This window comes from Leucopleurus acutus (genome assembly GCF_964270905.1).
Source record: "Leucopleurus acutus genome assembly, chromosome: 6".
Classification (NCBI taxonomy): domain Eukaryota; kingdom Metazoa; phylum Chordata; class Mammalia; order Artiodactyla; family Delphinidae; genus Leucopleurus; species Leucopleurus acutus.
The window spans coordinates 99305932-99327927 of record NC_139149.1 but is presented as its reverse complement, the minus strand read 5'-3'; the positions used below and the strand labels follow the sequence as shown (position 1 = coordinate 99327927).

General features: G+C 55.8%; 1 protein-coding gene across 3 annotated transcripts in view; it reads left to right on the top strand.

The window, feature by feature from the left end:
- The window catches only part of TNS1 (tensin 1), a 174042-nt gene that overhangs the window by 57445 nt on the left and 94601 nt on the right, over positions 1–21996 (top strand). For 2 of the 3 annotated variants that reach the window (XM_082840656.1, XM_082840654.1), the window contains exons 2-5: positions 1374–1415; positions 14081–14122; positions 14902–14952; positions 20947–20996. The gene's annotated coding sequence lies outside the window, so the exon portion shown is untranslated. Of the gene's footprint in view, positions 1–1373; positions 1416–14080; positions 14123–14901; positions 14953–20946; positions 20997–21996 lie in introns of those variants that run through there. The other variant, XM_082840653.1, reaches the window with a different exon arrangement.

Here is a 21996-nt window from a genome sequence, read left to right as displayed (position 1 = left end):
GTTCCTTCCTTTTTTTTTTTTTTGGCTTCATATGTGATTCTCCCAAGTCCTAGAGTAATGCTGGGTACAGGGTGACAGCTACTGAGGTTCAGCTCGGGCTTCTTTGCTGGAGAATGAGGTGGGCAGGGAACCTGCGGTGTGGCCGGGTCAAGAACCCAGGGATGCTAGCTTGCAGCCTCTTCACCCCTTCCAGAGCCCGGGGCACACTGTCCCACAGGTATGGTTCCCTTCTAGGCGGGTATGTCAAGCCGGGTGATCTCTGGGGCTGGTCAGATGCTAGAACAGGGTCAGGTGAAGGAAGGGCCCAGCTGAGAGTGAGGCCTCTATGAACAGCCATGTTCATAGAGCCCGGGCTGTCGGCTGGGGCGGGGGCCCGGGTTGCCTACTGTTTGAGGAGGCAGCCCCCCACTCTTTGGCGATCCACGGCTTATGTCCAGACACCCTCATGCCCGGAGCGGGGGGTGGCGGGGGGGAGAGCTTCCCCCGCCGTCCCCTCTGTGGGCCCCCTGCCTGGTGTTTGGGTCAGGAATTGGAGCCAAGGTTGAGGTATGAGCTCCAAGAAAAACGTGTCCCAGCTAGAAGAAAGGAACACATTGAGTCTCTGATAAAGGCCCCTGCTAATTGTCAGGGTAGTGGTTTGGCTGCCCGGCCCCTGGGGAGGGAGTGTTATCTCAGGGTAGCGAGCAGACCAGCCCCCTCCCTGCCCTCTCCCTCTGTCTTGAGGCCACATGGCCACCCCCCTCCCCCATTAGAGAAGAAGCGGAGGACGATGACAGTCATAGCTCACCCGCCGAGGGTGCTTGCACTCTTCAAGGCCTTCCACATCTATTAGCGATGCGGCCGCCTTCGGAAGAGTCGACAGGCCCTTCCCCAGCCTGTTTCCCTGCACGGTCTGGGAAACTTTGCCAGTTGTCTGCAGCTGTGACCTTTGGGTGAGGTACCTTGGCATTTGGGAGAATGGAGGAGGTGACTCTTCCTTTTCTGGAGGTCTTAAACACGGTTTTTGAAAAAATTAAAACAAATCGTACCATAGTGTAGGAAATTTACAACATAGAGCAAAGAAAACAAAATTATTCTTATTACCTTAACCCTGGTGCTTTGACCTCCAGTTTTTCCGCGTATTTTTTTACGGAGTTTAAAAAATGGGACTTGCATTTCACTTTCGCCTTCTGCCGCTCCCCCACCCGCTGAGTGTTATTGCCTAAGCAGCTCCGTGTTGCTCCACGGTCCTCCCGCTGGAGAGTGTCGGTGTTCGTGAACTGAAGGAAGGGGTGTCCAGCACGGGGCGGCGGGGAGCGGAGTGATCTCAGGAGGCCCTGGTTTTCTGTGGGGATGAAGATGCTAACCTTGCCCTTTCTCTGTTCCTCCCACAGGTGGCTGCTCCCTGCGTTCCTCCATCCAGCCATGAACTGGTGGTGAGTGACAGTCCATTCCCTGTCCTGCCAGCCCCGCCTCCCCTCTTTCCTCAGCTCCCGCTGCAGCTTGCTTGAGACCCAAGCATGCTGGTAGCCCCCATGGGTGCTGGGCCATTAGGTAATGATGAGGAAGGGGCCATGTCCCGAGGCCGAAGCTGAACTGGGAGGAAGTGAGTCATGAGGTCCTTTCATGACTTCATGAGATGCGGGGCCTCCTATTTCAATCTTGAGACTTAAGTCCTTGGAAAAACCCATAAAAGGACATCTCGCCTGTTTTTAGGCCTGGCCAGGTGCCTGGTGTCCTGGGGCTTACAGAACCAGGGAATGGCATCTCCTTCCACCCTCCTGGTCCCTGGTCAGGTACCATTTGGCTGGAGGCAGGGGGAAGGATGGCATGACCCACAAGAGTCCAGACACCTGGGCAGTTGCTCACGTTCAGGTGGCCCGTTCCACCTCCAGTCTCCTTCGCTGACTCTGCTTTTCTGCCTTCTCTCCGCGTCCCCCGCTCTTCCCTCTCTCCCCCAATCAGGTTTCCGGAAAAGCATGGATGGGGCAGGACTTCTGTGAGTTGTGGGCTGTGGAGAAAGGCCTGCTCCAGACCGATCCCAGCTGGGCTGATTTGGAATTTGTCCCTCCCTGCCCTCTCCCTGCCTTCCTTCCCTTCAGAGGGCTCTCTTGCTCCCCAGCCCAGCGCAGGAGGCAGGCGGGGCCCTGGAGCCTGGAGAGGGAAGCGCCTGCCTGCATGCGGGTGCCTGTGTGTGCGTTTGCGCGTGGGGTGCGTCACAGAGGGCCCCTGTGGGCACCACCATCCGACTGGCTGGTGTGGAGGTGCCTGTGGTGACACTGATGTGGGTGGGAGTCCGGGGGAGGCGGCACGGGTGCCACAGGACCCAGGCAGTTGGAGGCATCTGCACACCCGTGCGGTATCCAGCTTGGATACTGGAATCTCGCTCAGGTCTCCTGGCCTTTTCTCCTCCAACACCCGTTTGCCGTATGACAATGGGCCAGTCCCTGCCCTCTTTCTGAACCTCAGTTTCCCTCTCCGTCAAAGAGAGGGGTTGCACTGGATGCTCCAAAGGCTTTCTCTGTGCTGACACATATCCCCGCCCACACCCCCCCCCCCGCCCCCCGCCACCGTTCAGGGTCATCGATGGAATGAAATAAAGTATGCAAAAAAAAAGTATGCAAAAGTGCTTGTGACTCTTAGCTGTCTTTGGACCCAGAACAGTGTCCCTGCTCTCTGCCCTCCCAGCCCAGGCTCTGCTTAGCTCTTTGCCTTCCTTGCATCGGCTCCTCTTTCCTAATCTCACTGGACTCAAACCCTTCTGGGCCTCAGCACTGCCCGGCTGTGCCGCTCCAGATGTGGAGTATTATTCGTGCAGAGCTCAGTTGAAGGTCATCTGACAACAGCAGGGGGTGGGAGTGGGGTGCTGTGGGGATGAGGCCAGAGTGCGGGCCTGGTTTGGAACTGCCAGGGAGAAATCCCTCTGGGACTGTGGAGGGACACCGTTGGGGGTGGGTGGGGAGGGGTGGGGTGGCGAGCCTACGTCTCATCATTTCAACCCAACTTCCACTTCACTGCTGAGAACAGAACGTCCTTGGCTGGTCTAGTATGTCTGGGGGTCTCTGGGGTTTAGGGCTCTCCAGGCATAAGCCAGACGCCTGACCCCGGGAGTCTTGTGAACTTTGTTTAGGCGAGGAAGGGTCAGGGGTTGGAACAGAAGGGAATACGTTGGCATTCTGGCTGGAGGGATTGCAGTCAGATACCAGAAGGGACTCCTGCCTGAGCCAGGCTGTGGAAGCTTCCCATCTCTGTGCCGTGCCCCATCTGGGCAGGGGGGCTCTGATCTTCGCGGAGGTTGAATCAGCCATCTGGTGGTGGAATGCTTGTGACACCAGAGGTTTCCCCACCTGAGTCAGGACCTGACCCCTCCCAGCAGTGGTCAAAGAGCGAGGGAGTTCCACTACCTCCCTCTGGATTCCGGCTCCCCAGGCCCCGAGTCTGTGGCTGTGGACACATTGCTTAACCTCTCTGGACCTCAGTTTTCCCTCTGCGGGTTGGGAGTTATAATAGTACCTACCTTATAAGGCTGTGAGGAAAATGAAAGGAGCAAATTAACGCACTGAATTAATCTGTATTCAGAATCCTCCAAGTGGCTGCCCACCACTTGGAGTAAAGGCCCAGGTTCTTCCATGGGTCTACACAACCCTGCACAATAGACAGATTTCCTCTCTGACCTCATCTTCAGAAACTCCCTTGTTCACTCGCTCTGCTGCAACTACCTGGCCTTCTTGCTGGTCCTTGAACATACCAGGAAGATGCTGCCTCAGGGCCTTTGCACTTGCAAAGCTTTTCCTGCAGATACTTGCCAGGCTCTTTCCCTCCTTGAGGTCTTTACCCAAGTGTCAGATTTCCCTTCCCCCAGCAACCCTCTCTCCCTTCCCTGCTTTCTTTGCCCCTCAGCATGTGTCACCATCTTACTTGCTTATCTTGTTTAAAAGACTCCCCCCATGTTTAGCATGTGAACTCTATGATGACAAGGGACTTCTGTCCTTTGTGTTCATTGCTGTATCCCCACTGTCTGGCACATAGTAGGTGCTCAATGCATGTTTATGGAGTGGCTGGAAGAAAGGCATTCAGCCAGATGCCCGGCACAGATTAGGTGCTCAATAAATAGGACAGCTGTCCTCTATCCCTTACTGGTGGGCCGTGGGGGCCTATTAGGGGGGCCAGCCTCCAGCTGGAAACTCTGCTGCTGTCCCCGGGGAGGGAAAGTGGCCCAGGGGAAGCTGGGAGAAAGTTTGGCTTCCCCCAGAGAGCACTCAGCACCTGTTTCCTCACGGCAGGCAGGCAGGCAGGCAGGCAGGCAGGCAGGCAGGCGAGTGCTTTGAGCAGGTTCACAAGGGGCAGGAAAGGGCGGGTTTTATTTTTCCTTCCTTTTCCCTTTGCTGCCTGCCTTCAGCCTCTGTAGGGCTGGTCTCTGGCCTCCCCGCCCCTTCCCTCTTGCTTCACACTGTGTGTCTGTGTGTTTGTCAAGTTTTCTCCATGCCCCCAGCTCTCCCTCTGGCCTTCTCACCCATCTTACTTCAGTCCTACCCCCCTGGGATTGGGACCACTCATCCCTGGGCCTAGGATTTCTGCCAGCCTCTGTGCCCTGCCAGCCAGGGCAGAGTGGCTTAATCTTCAACCCATGTTTTCGTCTTACTTAACAGATGTTGCCCAAGGCCTTGGGTAGAAGGCTCCTAGGGTCACCTCCCTGCTGTGGGGTCCACCGGCGGGGGCGAGATGGAGAGGAGTGAGGGTGTGTTTGCCGTGGACACTCCTGATCCTTGCAAAGTGCTGAAGCAGCTTTTCTCAACTTCTGAAAAATAAGAGTCAAACGGAATTTCCCAAGGGTGATGGCCAAGTGGAGGGGCCACCCCGGTGGGCCAGATAGGAGCCCTTCTGCACGCACGGCCTGGCACCCAGGAGACCTGGGGGTGGGGGGAGAGCCGTGTGGGCACTGCTTCTCGTCCGCAGGCCAGCCCCGTGGCAGATGCTTGAAATGTCCTGTGGAACGAAACCCATTGAGTCGCAGGTGCGGTGGAGAGTCTGCGGTGGGGGAGGTGGATGGGGGATGGGAACGCCAGGTTGGTTTCACCTATAATAGTAATCAGAGCAATAGCGAAAAGTTAACCCTTGTGTGGAACTTTCTTTGCAGACCTTTGCTGTGAAAGCTGTACAAAAATAAACTCATTTATCCTTCACAGTAATGCAGTGAGGGAGGTGCTGTGATTATCCCAATGTCTCAGATGAGGAACACAGATGAGGCCTAAGGCCACAGAGCTATGTGAAGGGGGCGCTGGGATTTCAGCATGGTCCACACTCGTAACCATAGTAATGACAAGCGTGACTGGCTTGCACAGCAGCTGCAGTTTTCAGAACCCTTACCCTGACACCGGGCCAACCCGAGCCCACAGTGACTTGTGTGGAGGTCTGGGCAGGTGTGAGCCCTTCCTGGGGAGAGGAGCAGAGTGGGGCTCAGAAAGGCCAGGGGACTGATTCACAGCCATGCGGCGGTGGCAAGGGCTGGGATCAAGGCTGGGGTTTTGGATTCCTGGGCCTGCTCTCTCCCTGATACCCTCAGTACTTGCCGCTGATGTAAATAACCGATATTGCCAAGTGGGCTCCTCCTGGATTTCTTCTTCTAAACAGTGCCAGCCATGAGCTAGCTTCTCCATTTGCCAGCGGGCCTGGGATTTAGGGGCAGGTCTATCCATCCATCTATCTGCCATCCATCCTACCAACAAACATCTCCTGAACGCCTGCCTTGTGCCAGGACTGTTCTCATGCTGGGGCTGCAAGGTTCCTTTCTGCTGAGTGCCAGGGCTTCTGGCAGGCAGGTGGAGATGCAGTAGGCACAGAGCCATAGGAGTGAGAGGACTGGAGGCCATCTAGTCAAATCCTGCTCTTTCCCAGCAGAGGAAACTGAGGCCCTGGGATTTTTTTTTGCTCTAATTCATTTCAAAAATTATGGTAAAATACACATAACATAAAAATTACCATCTTAACCATTTTTGAGTGCACAGTCAGTGGATTAAATACATCCATTTCATTGCACAACAACCACCACCATCCACCTCCAGAAGGCTTTTCATCTTGTAAAACAAAAAACTCTGCACCCATTAAATAATAACTCCCCAGTCCCTGCTAACCACCATTCTACTTTCTGTCTCTGTGAATCTGACTACTCAAGTACCTCATGTAAGTGGATTCATACAATATTTGTCCTTTTGTGACTGTCTTATTACACCTAGCATAAAGTCCTCAAGGTTCACCCACGTTGTAGCATGTGTCAGAATGTCCTTCCTTTTTAAGGCTGAATAATATTCCAGTGTGTGTATATACCACATTTTACGGATTCATTCATCTGTCAATGGACACCTGGGTTATTTCCGTGTTTTAGTTACTGTGAATGATGCTGCTGTGAACATGGGTGTGTAAATATCTCTTCGAGTCCCTGCTTTCAGTTACTTTGCGCATATACTCAAAAGTTGAACTGCTGGATTATATAGTAATTCTGTTTTTGATTTTTTTGGAGGAACATACTGTTTCCCACAGCGGCTGTACCATCTTATATTCTCACCAGTAGCGCACAGAGGTTCTAATTTCTCCACATCTTTGCGAAAACGCTCTTCTTTTCTCTTGTCTTGTCTTCTCTCCTCTCCTCTTCTTTTTCTTTCCTTTTTTCTTTTTTTCTTTTTTTTATAGTAGCCATCCTAATGGTTGTGAGGCGGTGGTCCTGAGATTTTCAAATGACTTTCTCAAGGTGCCCCTGGGGCGAGGAGGCATCACGCTGCCTCATGGAAGAAGAGAAGGGAGCAGAGAAGCACGTGGAGCCCCGCAGCCTGGCGCTGCCATCTGGCTCTCCATATGGGAGAGTGGCCAAAAGTTGCTTTAGTTCATTCAAACTCCCAGCCCTGATGCATTTCATCCGAGGGCACTGAGGTGGCCATGGGTGGCCATCTTTGGGAGATTCTGGAAAATGGAACAATGTCAGGAGAAATGAGCCCGAGAGAGTCTTGATTCCAAGAGCGATGAGGGAGGTTGGAAATCCAGTTTGTGCACCACCTAGACTGCTTAGCCTGGAGCGGGAGAACACGGGCCGGTGCAGAATGGGAGAGAGAGCGTCTTGAAGGACAAGCTGGCTTCCTGTCTGTTGCTCTCCAAAGTAGAACCTCGTAGGTGGAGGGTCTCATAAAGAGGGGGAGACTTGGATGTAAAGAAGAGCTTTCTAACACCTAAAAAGGCCCACTGGGGCTGTCTAAGGGAGTTGCTGTCACTGGAACACATACTCACTGACGCCTGTTAGGGTGCAGTTGGGAGTTTCCCTCCCTGGGGGAAGCTTAGGTAGAAGTCCTCAGGGTCCACTGAGGTCCCGCCCTTAAGCTGGGCTGAGAAGGGACATGGTCCCTGAAGGTCAAGGCACCTATGAATGTGCTTACCACCTCCCCTTTGACCCCCACTGGGAGAGGCCCCAGTTGGGTGAAGGGCCCTGCCCTCCAGGGACCCTGCTCAGTGTGGGAGAGAGAGAGAGAACTCTACGGTGGAAATGAATTAGTGCCCTCCTCGGGGGTTCTGACTGGAGGCGGCTTTGGGGCCCAGGGTGGGCTGCAGTCCGTCTGTGCTGCGCTGGTTGAGGAAGTCTACCTGCTGTTCCAAGTCCAGGTTAAGATTTGAGCAAATGGAAGAGAGGAGGGAAGGAGAGAGGGCCTTCCAGAAGGTGGCAGGGCTGGAACAGAGAAGGGGTAGGGCCTTGGTGCAAATGACCAAGCCTGATGGGGGCCACAGCAAATCCAGTGCCCTCGCTGGGGGTATGAGGGGCCAGGCAATCTTGTCTCACCTTGGTGGGCCTGGCTGGGGTGCCTGTGGGAAGGGCCTGAGTGTGGGAATGGAGGCGGGAGTAGTGTGGCATGGTGGTGGCGAGTGATGAGATGGGAGCAGAGTCTGCAGGTAGGGGAGGGGGGAAGGCAGTGGAGTCTACCTGAGGAAGAGGCGGCCAGATAAGGGAGGAATCCAGAAGCCAGGTTGGGGAACTTGAACTTGACGAGCCAAACACTAAGGGCCATTGTGGGTCCTTGAGTGGGGAAGTGGCCCAAAGCAGGCTTTGAGAGTGGGAGTCTGCTGCCAGCGGTGGGTGTGGTTCGGTGGAGAGGCGGCTGCCAGGAGGAGGGCTGGGTAGACCAGACGCGCGAGGCCGGTGCAGGTGCTCAGCATGGGGTGGAGGATTTGTGCAAGGGCGGTCAGAGGGGCGTGGAGGAAGGGCCTGGGGAGGCACAGACTCTGAGTGCCCCGGCAGAGAGGGAGGAGAACAGCATCCTCGGGGAGGGGAGCCTGGCAGGAGGGTGTGAGAAATATGCCAGCAGGACAGGGTGGGGTGGAGGAGGGAGTCCGCAGTTGCTTAGCCTCAGCAACCTGGAGTCGGGTGCTGGGTCCCTCAGGGTGAATTGTGGGGGGCCCTGAGGACAGGAGTAGGCCCCCAGTCCCCTCCCTGGGGGTGCAGGGAAAATCAGGCGTCATGTTCCATTTAATCACATCCAGCCTGTTCTTTTACTCTGGTGGCCTTGGCCTGCCTGGGAGAGGATGCGGCCCCTGGAGCGACTTCCCCCAAACACTCACGGGACCTGGGCTGCCGGAGCCCTCTCTCTCGAGCCCCTTGCGCTCCGTGTTGAAGCTCTCCCTTCCACGGATGCTGGGAAATAACATGGGGCAAGGGGCTGACCTGCGCCCACGTGGAGCTCGCCAACCTCCCCGGAAACTCCGTTTTTCCTCATTCAGAGTGCTTCCCTGCTGCCTCTGCTGTGTGTTTTTGTTGTTACCAAGGTGCTGGTCCCCCGACTGGCTGTGGGGTCTGCTATGTGCCCTCCCAGCCACGCCCCCTCTAAGTGCCCTGTTAATGGTGCTTCCCTGCCCTTCCCTTTGGCTTTCAGTTCCCTCTCTTCATCTGCTTCGGGTTCTATTTTGAGAACGAGTGAGCCTAGAATACCGTGCTCTGGGTGCTGGGGCTGAGGACATCCCAGCCCGCACCCCCCCCCCCCTCGCCTCCTTTGCCAGCTCCCTTCCCCTCTTGACAGGCCGGCAGCACCGGCCCTGACCTCACAGTCTGTCTGTCCAGTGGCAGTAGATGTGATGTCATGGGGTCTTTTTGTCCTGAAAAACTGCCCGGATTCCAGGCCTCCCAGGGGGCAAGAGTGGAGAGAGCTGGAGGGGTGGAAGGAGGGAGGGTGTGAGGAATTTCTGGACGGAATGTTCCTCTGGAGGCTGAGTCCGCATTCTGCGCCCCCCTCCCCCCAGTCCAGGGCTTGGGCACCTCCCCCCACCCGCTATGGCCCTCTGCCTTTTCCTTCCTCCAAAACAGCAGCCCACAGATACATTTTTTTCCCAGCTCACCCTCCCTGCAGGCCGCCGAAATGTCCTGCTGCGTGAACCTCCAGGCAGTCATCCCAGCCACCTTGGCCTCTGCAGACTGGCCCCCCCTCAGGCCCACACTGCTGGGGGTGGGTAAACGCATGGAGAGGGCACGCATGTCTTTTTTTGGAAAAAAAAAACCCAAAAACTTGAGGAAAGGATGTGCAGCTTCCGTTATCCACACTGTGGTTCACAGCCCCTCACATTCAGGAAGTTCTCTCTGATGTCTGGTCCCAGTCTCTCCTATTGCAGCCCGTTTCCTCCTCTTCCTCTGGAAGTGCATTGAAGAAACCTTTTCCTCCTGAGGACCTGAGACAATTAGTCTTTAAGCCGCAGAAAGCTTGTTCCCAACAGGAGGGCAGTTGATTAGGAGTAAGAGGAACTGAATGAAGATTATGGCCAGGGAGAAGAGACAGAGCATGAGGGGATGTAAAGAGCGGCATTCAGATAGCAGCTGTCCTTATCTACAGGCTGTGTGACGTTGGCCAGGTTATTTAATCTCTCGGGCCTTCAGTTTCCTCACCTGTAAAATGGGGTAATGCTTGCCTTGTGAGCATTGGTTATGAGGAATAATGATCATGAAAGCAAGGAGCCCAGTGTTAAGCCCAAGGCATCATTAGTAGCTGCTGAGTAATTGTTGTTACTGCAGTAATGTTAGGAAAATGCACCTCCAGACCAGGGCCAGGAAGAGGTAAGGCAAGTGAGGTACCTGGGGTGCAAAATTGGAGAAGGTATTGCTCTCAGGGTTGTGCATCCTGAGACTAAATGCCTCCTTACATTTTCTGCCCTGAGAGCCTCACTCCAGTCCTTCCCTTGCTCCAGACTCCCGGGTTTGAGGCCCCAGAGCAGAGTGGTCCACAGATAGCAAGACTTGGCCGTCAGGTGGCACTAGGTCTAAGCTCTGCCACCTGCTCCTGAGCTGGGTTCGAGTTGTCCTGCTTGGGAGCAAGAGGCGTTCTGGAAGACCCCTGGTGGAGCAGTGATTTGGCCACCCTCAGCTTTGGAAAGCCAGGGCTCGTTTTGGGATTGGGCTGGGGGAGGGGCCATCCCTGTCGGGGCTCCCTCTGCTTCATCCTTCTACAGCTGAGTCTGAGGAAGAAGGAAGAGCAGAGTCCACCAACCAAGAGGCAAGAGCTAACCCTGCCTGCAGGCTGGCTGGGGATCAGGGTGAGGGGCAGTGGGTGAGCTCAGTGATGGGCTTTATAAAACCTGGGTGCCCACCTGAGTCCTGCCGTGCATCTCACTGTGAGAGGCTGGGCGAGTCATACCCGCACCTCTCTGTACCTCAGTTTCCCCATCTGTGAAATGGGGAGGGAGGAGATGGTGTCTGAGGAGTGGTGTGCAAAGATGGTGTGTGTGTGTATGTTTCCGAGCTAACGGTAGGGTGACAGCCGAGGCTTAGTGGGTCTCTGCCAGCCACTGGAACTCTGGGGCTGTGGCCTCCGGACCACAGCCCTGATGGCCTGGGAGCTTTCCCTAGTATACCCAAGCTTCCCTGCAGGGCCTAGGGCAGGGGCAGCCTCAGGGGAGAACACCCACGCCCACCCCGCCCCGTGATGAGTTCCTTTGGCTTTTTCATTCCCAGCAGCCCCAGAGCTGGCAGCGCATGGAAAGCAGAGAAGCAGGACTTCAATCCCAGGAGGACTGGGGTGGAAGGGAGGGGTGGGGAGCGCAGCATGCCTGCTGGGCCGTGTTTGCAAACACTGCAGGAAAACACTGGGTGTTGAGGTTGGAAAGCGTTTTTGGAAATTTCTAGCTCCTCAGAAGGCCTCTCCACCGGTACGCTGAAGGCAGGCGTCTGCTGGCTGGCCCTGTGGCTGGCCTCCAGCTGGTGTGGGGAAGGGCTGCGAGCAGAGGGGCTGGTGCTCAGATGGTTGCTGGCAGGGAGAGAAGTTTCTCGTGCCCTGCTGAGGCCTGTGGTTTCTAAAGTTGACTGCCTGGTCTGCATTGTGTCAGGCCCAGGAGGGATGGGGCAGGAGGGTCAAGGTGGGGCAAGGTGGGGCAGGGTGGGCTGGGAGAGGGCCCGGCCTTGCACCTGTGCAGTTGGAGCTGATAAATAACAGTTCACATTTATTGAGAGCTTCCTAAGTGGCAGGCCCCGTTCTAAGTGCTTCATCTCATTTGCTTCTCACAAAAGAGGACCATGCCTTCCCGCTGAAGAGTAGCAAGGACAGGGTGACCTGCTTGAGGTCACAGAGTCAGTAGCAGAGAGAGTCAGGACGTGGCCCAGCCATCTGCTGCCAATGCTGTCAGACTAGACCAGCGGTTTTCAAAGTGTCATCCCCAGACCTGGAAACCTGTTAGGGATGCACATTCTTGAGTCCCTTTCTAGGCTACTGGATCCGACCCTCTGGGGAGGGCCCAGCCACCCGTGTGTCCGTCAGCAGCCCTCCAGGTGACTGGGAGGCACACTGAAGTTTGAGACCCCCGGCTCTCACTCTGCTCTGCCCCGTCGGGGTCTCTTGGGAGGCTCTTCAGGGCCTGTCATGGGCCTGGGGCAGGTACTCTTGTCTCTGGTTGCTCCATCCCACCCCATTTCTGAACCTTCTGACCCCCCAGTCAGGGAGGGGGATTATATAGACTGTGAAGAGGGAGGGCTTTGGAACTGGGAGGTCTGGGTTCAGAGGCAGTCCTGTTGTATGGACTCTGCACGCAGAAGGTCCCTGTGATCTGCCCTCCAAGCCTTCTCCTCCCCACAGAAAGCCAGAGCAGCTCAGAGCGGGGGCAGTTGGCCCGTTCTGCCCAGCCCATGGTCTCCGCATGAGCATTACAGAGCCCTGGACCAGAAGAGATGGGTGGAGGCTCAGAGGGCTGGGGCAGGCTGGCACTGCTGCAGAGGGCTCCCCTGGGTGGGGCCGGGTGGCGGTTGGAGGCTGAGCGGAGACCCTGGTCCTGATTGTTAGGCAGCTCCTAGAGCTCAGTCTGGGGAAGGGATCCCGGGGGATTTCCTGTGGGCTCATTTGCCTCCTGCCCGGTGGCCTGTGGCTCAGGAATGGGGTTCTGGGGGCTGGCTAGGTGAGGATTAGGGCTGGGCTGCGGGGGACAGAATGTGGCCTCTTGACTCTCCCTGCAGAGCCATCCTCAGACTCCCGGTGGGCCCACCTAGTGGGCTGGGAGGGGCTGGCTGATATGACGTTCCTGGCCTCTGTCTTCCCCAACCCTCCCAAGTTGCCTTGACCCTGAACTACACAGGGGGTTTCACCCACCTGGAAAGAAGTTTTGGCCTCAGTCTCTTGTCTCCCAGGCAGTAGGGGGAAAGTCTGGGCGTTTTTAGAAAGAGCGCTACTGCCTTCAGCTCAGCCCACTTCCTTCCTCCATCCCTATCTTGGCCCAGTTTTCCTCCCAGATGCCAGAACATTTCAGAGATCATTCTATCCACTCCCCTGTCTTCAGACATGAACAGCTCACCCTCAGGTCCTGGGATGGGGTTGGGGCAGGTGCTTCCTATTCAGAGACCTACTGTCTAAACCTGGTCCACATCATCTCAGCAAAGGCTTGTTTCCGTGACCTTGACGTTCATGTCCATGTCCATCTGTGTGATTCAAGGGCCCCTCTAACCACATCACTGAGTTGGAAATGGAGCCCTGGAGACCGTGGTCAGGAGGTGGCCCTGGAATGGGGAGTTTCTCTCTCATTATGGGGGAGTCCAAGGAGCCCACGTTTCAGGATGCCTTTAGTAGGAAGTTGGTCTGCGCAAGGGAAGGACGGCACCAGGGTGAGGGACAGGATCAGTCCCCGGGTGTTTATTGACGGCTCGCTACACGTACGGCACAGTCTCCGGCCCGAGGGCTATGGCAACTCAGTTGGTAAAAACGCTGCTCTGACTCTGTTTCGGAGGCAGGTGGGATAAGAATCACAAATAAAAATAAAACAAGAGTTGGGGAATTAGACATATTCCCACAATGAGATTATTCATACGCTGAGGACCAGATAAGTAGCTCAGACAGTAAGGCTTACTAGAGTTCTGAGGTGGGAGAGAGAGAGCCCTTTGCTGGGGTGTTCAGGGAGGGCTTCATGGAGGAGGAGAGCTAGTAAGAAAAGAGGAGAAGCTGCTCCGCAAACAAAAGCCCGGATGTGGGAATAGCAAGGGGTCTGGATGGAAGAGAGTTTTGGGGTAAGGAAATTGAGGTCTGCAAGGGGGCAGGGCCAAGGGTGGGGATGGCCCTTGAAAGCCCACCGAAGCATGAAGACTCTGGCAGGCCTGGTATCTGCGGCTGCCGTGGTTTCACACAGCATGAAGTGTAGAGACCCAAGATGGGGTTCCAACCCTTCTGTCCCCCTTAGTAGTCAGTGGCTTTGGTGACTCATCAAACTTCTCCTTATTTGTAAAGTGGGGCTCAAAGGCAGTAATAGTACTTACCTCACTGGGTTCTTGTGAATAAATGAAGCGGCTGGTGTAGGCACACATGCCTGGCAGGTAGCAGCAAGTCACTTACCCGCTCCTCGTTCCTTTTTGAGGGGTCGGTGACTGTCGGAGTCAGGGGCCTTAGTGAGTTTTGTCAAGCTGGATGGTTCTAGGACCAATAGGATTGTCTTTCACTTTCCAGACTCTGCCCCCCAAGCTTGGGGTCAGCACAATATGTCTGAGTCTTGGGTTGGCACCATCGGTGCTGTCTCAGGAGGCCTTCTGCCCATCACGGCCACCAGCCCCGGGGAGAGAGCCAACCTGGGGATGTTTGCCCTGAGGCCTCATGCTGTTTTCTCCCTCTGCCCACAGCCCGTCAACACTGAAACTGCTCCAAAGAATGTAGTGGACACGGTGAGTGACAGCAGGTAGGGCAGGGTGAGCGCCTGGGGAGGCCGGGAAAGCATAAGGAAGACTGGGGGGAAAGTGAACGGATGTGTTTGAGGACACCCTTCTGGAGTAGATTTGGGGAACTTGGGGGAAGGATGGAGACATGGGTGGCACTGGAAGCTGGATATCGGAGCATCCCCTTATGTGTTCAGAAATGGATTGCTGGGGAAGTAGGCAGACAGGGAGGGAGAGGCCAGTGGTTAAATGTGGGCTTCTTTATTAGATATGTAGAATGTGAGAGAGCCAGGCAGATCTTTCCAAACACGTCTTTCTGACTCAGCAGACAGACGATTTCCTCAAGGCTGCGTGGAGGAGGAAGGGAAGGAAGTGGGTAGGTCGTGTGGTGGGGAAACCGAGGCTGGCAGCTGAGAGGCGTCTCCTGGCAACGGCCGGCATGGAGCGGTGGGCTCAGAGATGGAGGACTTGGGTTCACCTCCCAACTCCTCCAAGGTTCTATTTGTGAGACTGTAGCAAGTCCTGAGCCTATCTGTGCCTCAGTTTTCTCATCTGCAGAAATGGGAATAATAATATCTCCCCCAGGAGAGACACAAATGAGAGGATATGGTTGGCTCTGAAGGGCCGTTAGTGGGCAAAGAAATGCTACCCAAACAACCAAGCCCCCTCCCAGACCCTTCTGCCAAGCCCTCACCCCCACCACTGCCACATCCAGCAGATGAAAGACCTGGTACCTTTCGATGTCTTTCCTCGACTGCCCTCTCTGACTGCCTTTTTTTTGTCTCCAGGGAGAAGGAGCCTTCCGGGGTGGAAACACACGGAAAAGCCTTGAGGAAGATGTAAGTGTTCGGAAGGGAAGGAGGAAGGTGCGGCGAGTCCCTGGGGTGCGGGGGATGGGGGAGGCGGACATGCCTAACACCTGTCTTGTTTGGTGGGCGTCCCTCGCAGCCTCTGTAGAATAGCTCATCTCAATTCCGGAGTGGGGAGAGGGGCTGGGAGGGTGAGCAGGCCCCATGACTTAGACACTGGGCCTTAGTCTTGGCTTCAGCCTCCAGCCCAACTGGATCTAGAGTTGGTTTGCCCGTCACTGAGGCAGACCTTAGTGCTGCAGGGTGGGGATGGAGGGGAGCAGAGGCTGCTGTGCGAGGCCTCGCTGGGTGGTGAGCAGTCACCAGGGCAACGGCCAGGGGGATGGGCAACACTGCAGCAAGAGGGACTAGGGGCAGAGATGAAGAGGGACTCCTGGGCTCTTGGAGGGTCATCAGCCCCTGGGGAATCGCAGGCTCTGCTTCTTCAGAGGGAGAAGCCTTTGAAAATGGGCTAATGCCATTGATTCAGGAGGGAGCAGGAACATGGGCTGGTTGGTCTCATGGGCTCCTCCTGCCCTGCTGGAGGGCGATAGGCAAATTCCTTAAGTGGAAGGACCCCAGGGAAGGGAAGAGGGGCTCTCCTGGGACCCTGCTTTGAGCCGAACTCGTGCCTGGGCTTGTCCTCACACCACCCCAGGGGCAGATGCCCGGCAACATCGGACCTTTCTCTTTTTTCCCTGCCCTTCTCTGACAATTTGCCCCTCTGCTGGCCTCTCCATCCTTGCCCGCCCTGATCTGCAGAGGAACAGGGAGTGGTTTTGGCGGTTGGCATGGGGGAGCTGTTGATGGCATGAGGCCCTATCATCTGACAGCTGCCTGACCCATGGCGGGGAGGGCCTCGGAGGGAGGTGCTGGGCTGCTGCAGGCAGCACACTTCTGCGGTGAGCCCACCACCTCCGTCACATTGCCCTGGACCAGCCCCGCAAGGCCAGCCCGGCAAGGTGGAGGTGTCCCCCGGGCCACACAGGGCCCCGCCAGGAAGAGCAGAAAACATGCCTCTCAAATTAATGGGCAAGGCTCTGTTCAAGGTACGCGCGGGTCCTATGGGCGTGGAGTACACATGCTGGGATGGACCCTTGTCCGAGTTTGTGATGTTTCTGGGGCTGGGGTACAGGGGAGAAAGTAATTTTCTTGTGTGCCTGCTACTAAAAGTTAACTAGCTTAATGCACACAGAGGGTATACTATGTGCTCAATAAATGTTTACCGGTCTTATTACTGTTATTCTGGCTAAGGGCCAGGAACTGGGCTGGGTATATATTTTGTGTGTGTGTGTGGTCGTGCTGTGCAGCATGTGGGATCTTAGTTCCTCCACTAGGGATCAAAGCCGTGCCCCCTGAAGTGGCAGCGTGGAGTCTTAACCACTGGACCACCAGGGAAGTCCCCATTGGCTGGGTATTTTTTGATCCCCGTGACATCCCGCTATGGCAGATGCTGTGGCCCCATTTTATAGGTGAGGAAACAGAGGCTTGGAGGGGCTCACTGACTCAATGAATGTCTTCTCCATCCCATCCTGGGACTGCTGCCTGGATCTGGTGTTTCCAGGGCTCCCAACCCTTGGCCAGGGGACAGGGCGACGGTGTGTGAACCAAGCCTTTTAGCCAATGGTCTGGACACTCTTATGAGCCGAGTCCTAGAGCAGTTGCTCCCCACAACTCCAGCCTGGGCCAGACAGATGCTACAAGGTAAGGCTGCAGCAAGAGAGAGTGAAGTTAGACATCATGGAGAACTTTTTGATGCAAGGGTATGTATGACCTTGGTCCTGGAGAAGAAAGAGGTTGCCGCTTAGTTGGAATGAGAGGTTTTTTAGGAGAAAGTTCTGTTGATCTGGGATGAAAGTGCGTGTGTCTGTGCGTGCCGGGGTGGGTAAGGGTGGCGTCTTACCTGGATATGGGAGAAGGGACAAGATGAGTTTGGGTCTAGTTAGTTTAGTTAAAGGAGTTCATGAAAGGCTAAGCAAGTGAGCAGATTGCAGAATGGCACGAGTACTGCAAAGGAAGAGAGAAAACCTAATTTTTGAGGATCCCAGACACCTGTCCCAGGTTGAGTGACTTCAGGGTCCCCTCCCCAGCCACCGGGCTCTCCTGCAGTCTGCCTCGGGTGAGGAGACCCATTTCCGAAGCGGCATGGTTGCTGCCCTGGGCCTGCTGCTGTGATAATGTGCCTGTTTGTTGAGCTGTTTTCCTGTCTCTGGCCCGCAGCCCAGGACTCACAGGGCAGGAATGGCTGTTTTCCTCCAACGGGGTTGGTGTGTTGCAGAGTTTGTGGATGATGTGCTGTGTCGCACTTTGTTTTGGAAAAATCCAGGCGGGTGGGCAGGAAGGAGAGAGGAAGGGGTGTGGCTGGAGGGGCTGGTGCAGAAGGGAGGGGGTTGGCCACAGCCCCCGGAGGAGTCATAGGGGTGGGGAAGGGCCCCTGACGTAGATTGGTCACCAATCTCTGCCTGCCTGACATGGCCCCTGGTGTTGCTTCCAGACCCTCCTCCCAACTGTGCCCCCTGGGGACGTGGGCTCCGGAAACAGCTTTTCTTTTGGTCCAGAGCTGTTGTGTTTGGTCTATGAACCTCAAAGGAAGGCAGGACTCTTCCCACACAGTCGTTGCTCCAAACCGACCCCACCCAGGTCCTCGGGTTCCCACTCTTGCTACATGGCGGGGAAGAAGGCAAAAAACGGAGCCGAGGGTCATAGATCTTGAGCTGCCGTGGAGCATCTATCTGAGTGGTGGGCTGCAGCTTCCGCCTGCAGTGAGGACCAAAGCCAACAGAGTTTGGCCGAATCTGTAGCAGGAAGGGTGAGGGTTAGATACCAGGAGGAACTGCCTGATAGTAAGAGAAGTAAGACACTGTTTGAGGAAGGCTGTGGAATTTCCTTTCACAGTGTCCTTTAAGCAAAGGAGAGACTGTGTTTTGGTGATGATGATAGGGGAGAGATCTTGGTGCCTAGGGAGTTGGATCAAAAGTCCTATTATTGATCTATGTCTTGGGTGGAGTAGGGAAGAAGTTCAGAGCCTGGGGGTAAAGGACTTTGACAGCCCCAGAGAGGAAAGGAATGGAATTACAGGCAGACAGAGAGCTTCTTTTTCTTTATAAAATAAAGCGTTTAGAGTACTCTTTGTAAAGCCCTCTGGTAGTTTTTCCTGGAGGCTCTAAATGGAGCAGGTGTATCACACAAGACTGTGCTGTACCCATTTTACAGATTGGTCAGTGAGACCAAGCGACTGCTTCTTACACTGGCTTCGTGGATGAGTATCTTCCTTCGTAGAATGTAAGCTCTCTGAGGTCAGGGAACTCACGCACAGCCGGTGGCCCTCAGTGAAGTTCACTGAATGAGAGAATGCACGTGACGTTGGGGAGCAGAGAGGACAGCCTCCCTCTTGAAAACGGCCTGTGTGATTAGGCAGCTGGCGAAGGTGCCCCGTCTCTAGCCCTGCATGTGGGAGGTCACTGTGTTTCCCGGAGCGTTAAGTTGTGTTGCTCACATGCTCCGCCCCCTCCCCCGACCCATTTCTGGTTCTCCGGTTCTCCTTGTGACTCTTTCCACCAACCCTCAGACGTGTTACCTGTGCACGTCTGCTTTCTGCCAGTGAGTGTCACATGCCCCCAAACTTTGCAGAAAACAGGAAGCACTGTCAGTTAGAGGGCAGCCCAGTGATTCATCAGGGGATGACTGTCCAGCTGTTCGTCCCTGTCCTCTGGGCTGGGGTCGCTGTCCAGGGCAGTTTCCTCCCCTGCCACCCCTTCCCCCACCCCCACCCCACAAGCCTGGCGGAGCAGAGCCGGCTTGGACTTTGTCTTATCACCTCTGGAGGCAGTATGGCCAGACTCTGCTGGGGCCAAGTTTTTATTTATCTTTCCTGGTTTTTTGGGGTGGGGAGGCTGAGGAATGTGGAGTGTTGTAACATTGGGGAGGGGGGGTGGAGAAGCGAGCGGGAGCTGGCTCTCCTGCCCTGTCCATGCCTCTCGCCCCTGTGCCCGTGGCAGCTCCCCTGGCTCCCCTCGGCTCCGCAGTCCCCCTGCCAAGCCCGTCTCAATATTCCATTGTCTCTCTGAGCTCCCTGGGCCTGGCCCCGTGTTCCTGGCCACACCTCCAGCCTTGGCTACGGTTGTGGCTTCCAGTTGTTAGAAGCAGCGGTGGCAGCCTCCTCCAAACATGGCTGTGGGTCAGCAGTGGATGGAACCCGAGGGGCTATTTATAGCAGGGTGGCCCTGGGGCCTGGAGCAGGGCCTAGGGCCTGGGGAGATTCAGCGGCTCCTCATGAGGGACCAGCGGAACGGAGACGGATGAAGTGTTGGGTTTCTGCGTTCCTCTGAGTGGGTAGTTTTGGAACAGCCTGGTTCGGGTCTTGAAAACCAAACACAACTCAACCCCTCCTTACTGCCCCCGCCTTCGCACCCCCCAGCTCCCCAAGCCTGACTCATGCAAACCCAAGTCCTCAGGGCCAGGAGAGCTGGGGAGACAGAGAAACTTTCCACCCTGACAGCCCCCCTTGGCTGTTTCCTCCTCCTGCTGCCTCCAAGGCTGAGCTGTTCAGAGCTGGGCGGCGGCCCAGGCAGAGGGGACTCTGGCCACAGCCTTCTTACGGGAGGCTGGGTGGAGGGTCCTCCTCTTAGCGGGGCTGCCCTGACTTTGGGCTCAGCTGGGAGCTGGGCCTCAGAGCCCACCCACCCCTGCCTCGTAGGCGCTGCGGGGCCTGGAGAGGGCTGAAGGGGGCTCCTCTTCTTGGGACCCCAGTGGTCCAGCCCGAAATCTGAGGGTGAATCTTGCTGGTCATCTGTTTCTCCTCTCCTTGGTGGATTGTGGTTCCGTCTCCTCCAAGAGGTAGATGCAACTTGGTGGTCAGGAAAGGCCGGTTTTGGGGAGGCTCAGGGATGTTTGGACGGTGCCAGTGGGCTCAGAGGGCTCTGGCTGGGCCCGGGAGTGTGCAGGTTGGACGTCCGGTTCTGCATTGAGCGAGACGGCTGAAAGGATGGTGGCAGCTGGTGACGCAGGGTTTTGCTTTACTGTAGGGGTGAATGTTTGGCTGTATCACTAACTACCCTTTTAATTGTACTCGATGTAATAATGGTAAGAGCGTGTAAGCGCCTTATGTGCATAATTCCCTTTAATCTTCAAGGAGCACCATAAGGAATTGTTCCATCTCACTGGTGACATTATAGGGGCTCAGAGCGTTAAGTACTGCAAGGCTGCCCAGCAGGATGCTGTGGGACTCTGATCCTGCACTTTCCTCACCGTGCTGTTGGGTTGCCCTGGGATGTTTTGGACACCGACTTGGGTCCATTTGCCTAATTTTGTACAAGTCGACAACCCTGGAGATGGGAATGGGTGAGGGGGTAACAGACAATGGACAGTGCGTCCTTAGGAGCACGATTTGCTGCCTAGCCCTGGGTGGTGCACACCGTGCCTGGCCGCTTCTTGTCTCAAAACTTGGTTGAATGAGCCGGTGTTGCTGCTTTAAAGGAGGGGAATGTGGGCAGCTGGTGGTCAGAGGAGAAATGTTCAGAGCTGGACAGAGCGGGGCCGGTGCTCTCATCTTTCCTTCTTTCATGGTTGCCACCTCTATTCTCCACTTGGGGTCACGATTCTGACGTCCAGCGAATCCAGGTGAACTGCGTTTCCATCGGTTTAATAACTTTTATTGAGTGTGTACTCAGCCACATGGCAACAGCCCAGGCGTGGTGCATTTCTCAGCATTTGGGATTTCTCCCTCGCCCAAGGAAAGAGAGCCCTTCCCCTTGGGGGCTCGCAGGCACACTGGCGCGCTCATGTGGGATTGGCATTGATCGCTTTCGGCTTTGAGTTGCTGTGTTGCTGGGCTTTAGGGTGCCTGGGCTGGAATGTTGGCAGAGGCAGGAGAAGGGAATCTGTGTTTCCCCGTGGCCCTGACAGCTCGCGTGGACAGCTCTCTGCTGTCCTCCTGCCATCCAGCCAGCCACCGCCCTAACGCTGCTTCTCTCCTCTCTTTCCCAGAGCTCCGCCAGAGTCACGCCAAGTGTCCAGCCCCATCCCCAGCCCATCAGGTATGCCTGGGCTATGGGGGACGCAGTGGGTGCAGACATTGAGGTCACTGTGGGTGTTCCCAGCAAGTCATGCCTCTGGGTCTCCGAGACCAAAGTCACAAAGCACATGATAGGGAGCACGGGCGGACGTGGAAGCCACAGAGAGAGGATGCAGGTAGATGCCAGTGGGAAACTCAAAAGTTTTAGTTTGAAGCCAGTCCTTGAGCTGGATTCTTCATTTACCTGCATGATCTCATCTAGTCCTTGCAACAACCCTGCAAGGTAAGTATTTTATTCCCATTTTGCAGATGAAGAAACTGAGTCTCAGGGAGGTGAGGCGATTCGTGAAAGGTCACACAACCACTAAGAGGCAGCACTGGGTTTGCATTCGGGACCGCCTGGCGCTGGTGCCTGTGCTAGATCCCGTTCTTCTCCAGAGGCAGAGGTTTCTGTTGTTGGAGGTCGTTTATAAAAGGAAGGTTCTCTATCTGGCTGAGCTGGTGGGGGCTGGGGGAAGGGGATGCACAGGGGACTTTGCTCATCCAGAGTCTCTCTCTTTTTTTTTTTTTTTTTTTTTTGCGGTACGCGGGCCTCTCTCACTGTTGTGGCCTCTCCCGCGCGGAGCACAGGCTCCGGACACGCAGGCTCAGCGGCCATGGCTCACGGGCCCAGGCACTCCGCGGCATTTTGGATCTTCCCGGACCGGGGCACGAGCCCGCGTCCCCTGCATCGGCAGGCGGACTCTCAACCACTGCGCCGCCAGGGAAGCCCCAGAGTCTCTTTTCCCTGGGTCCAGGTTCTCTGGTTTTTTGGCTTAGGCCCTTGCCTCTCTGACTCCCCCCTCGCCCCTGAGGCTCCTGAGATGAGTGAGAATCTGGCCCCAGGGATATGGAGCACCAGTCAGAGAGGGTCTGGTGTGGGTGGGTTGTAGTCCAGCTGCCAGCTGTCCACAGAGACTGGCGGGGTCCTTTAGAGTATCCCCTCCTCCCCTACAGATGAGGATCACCTTGGGGTGGGTGGG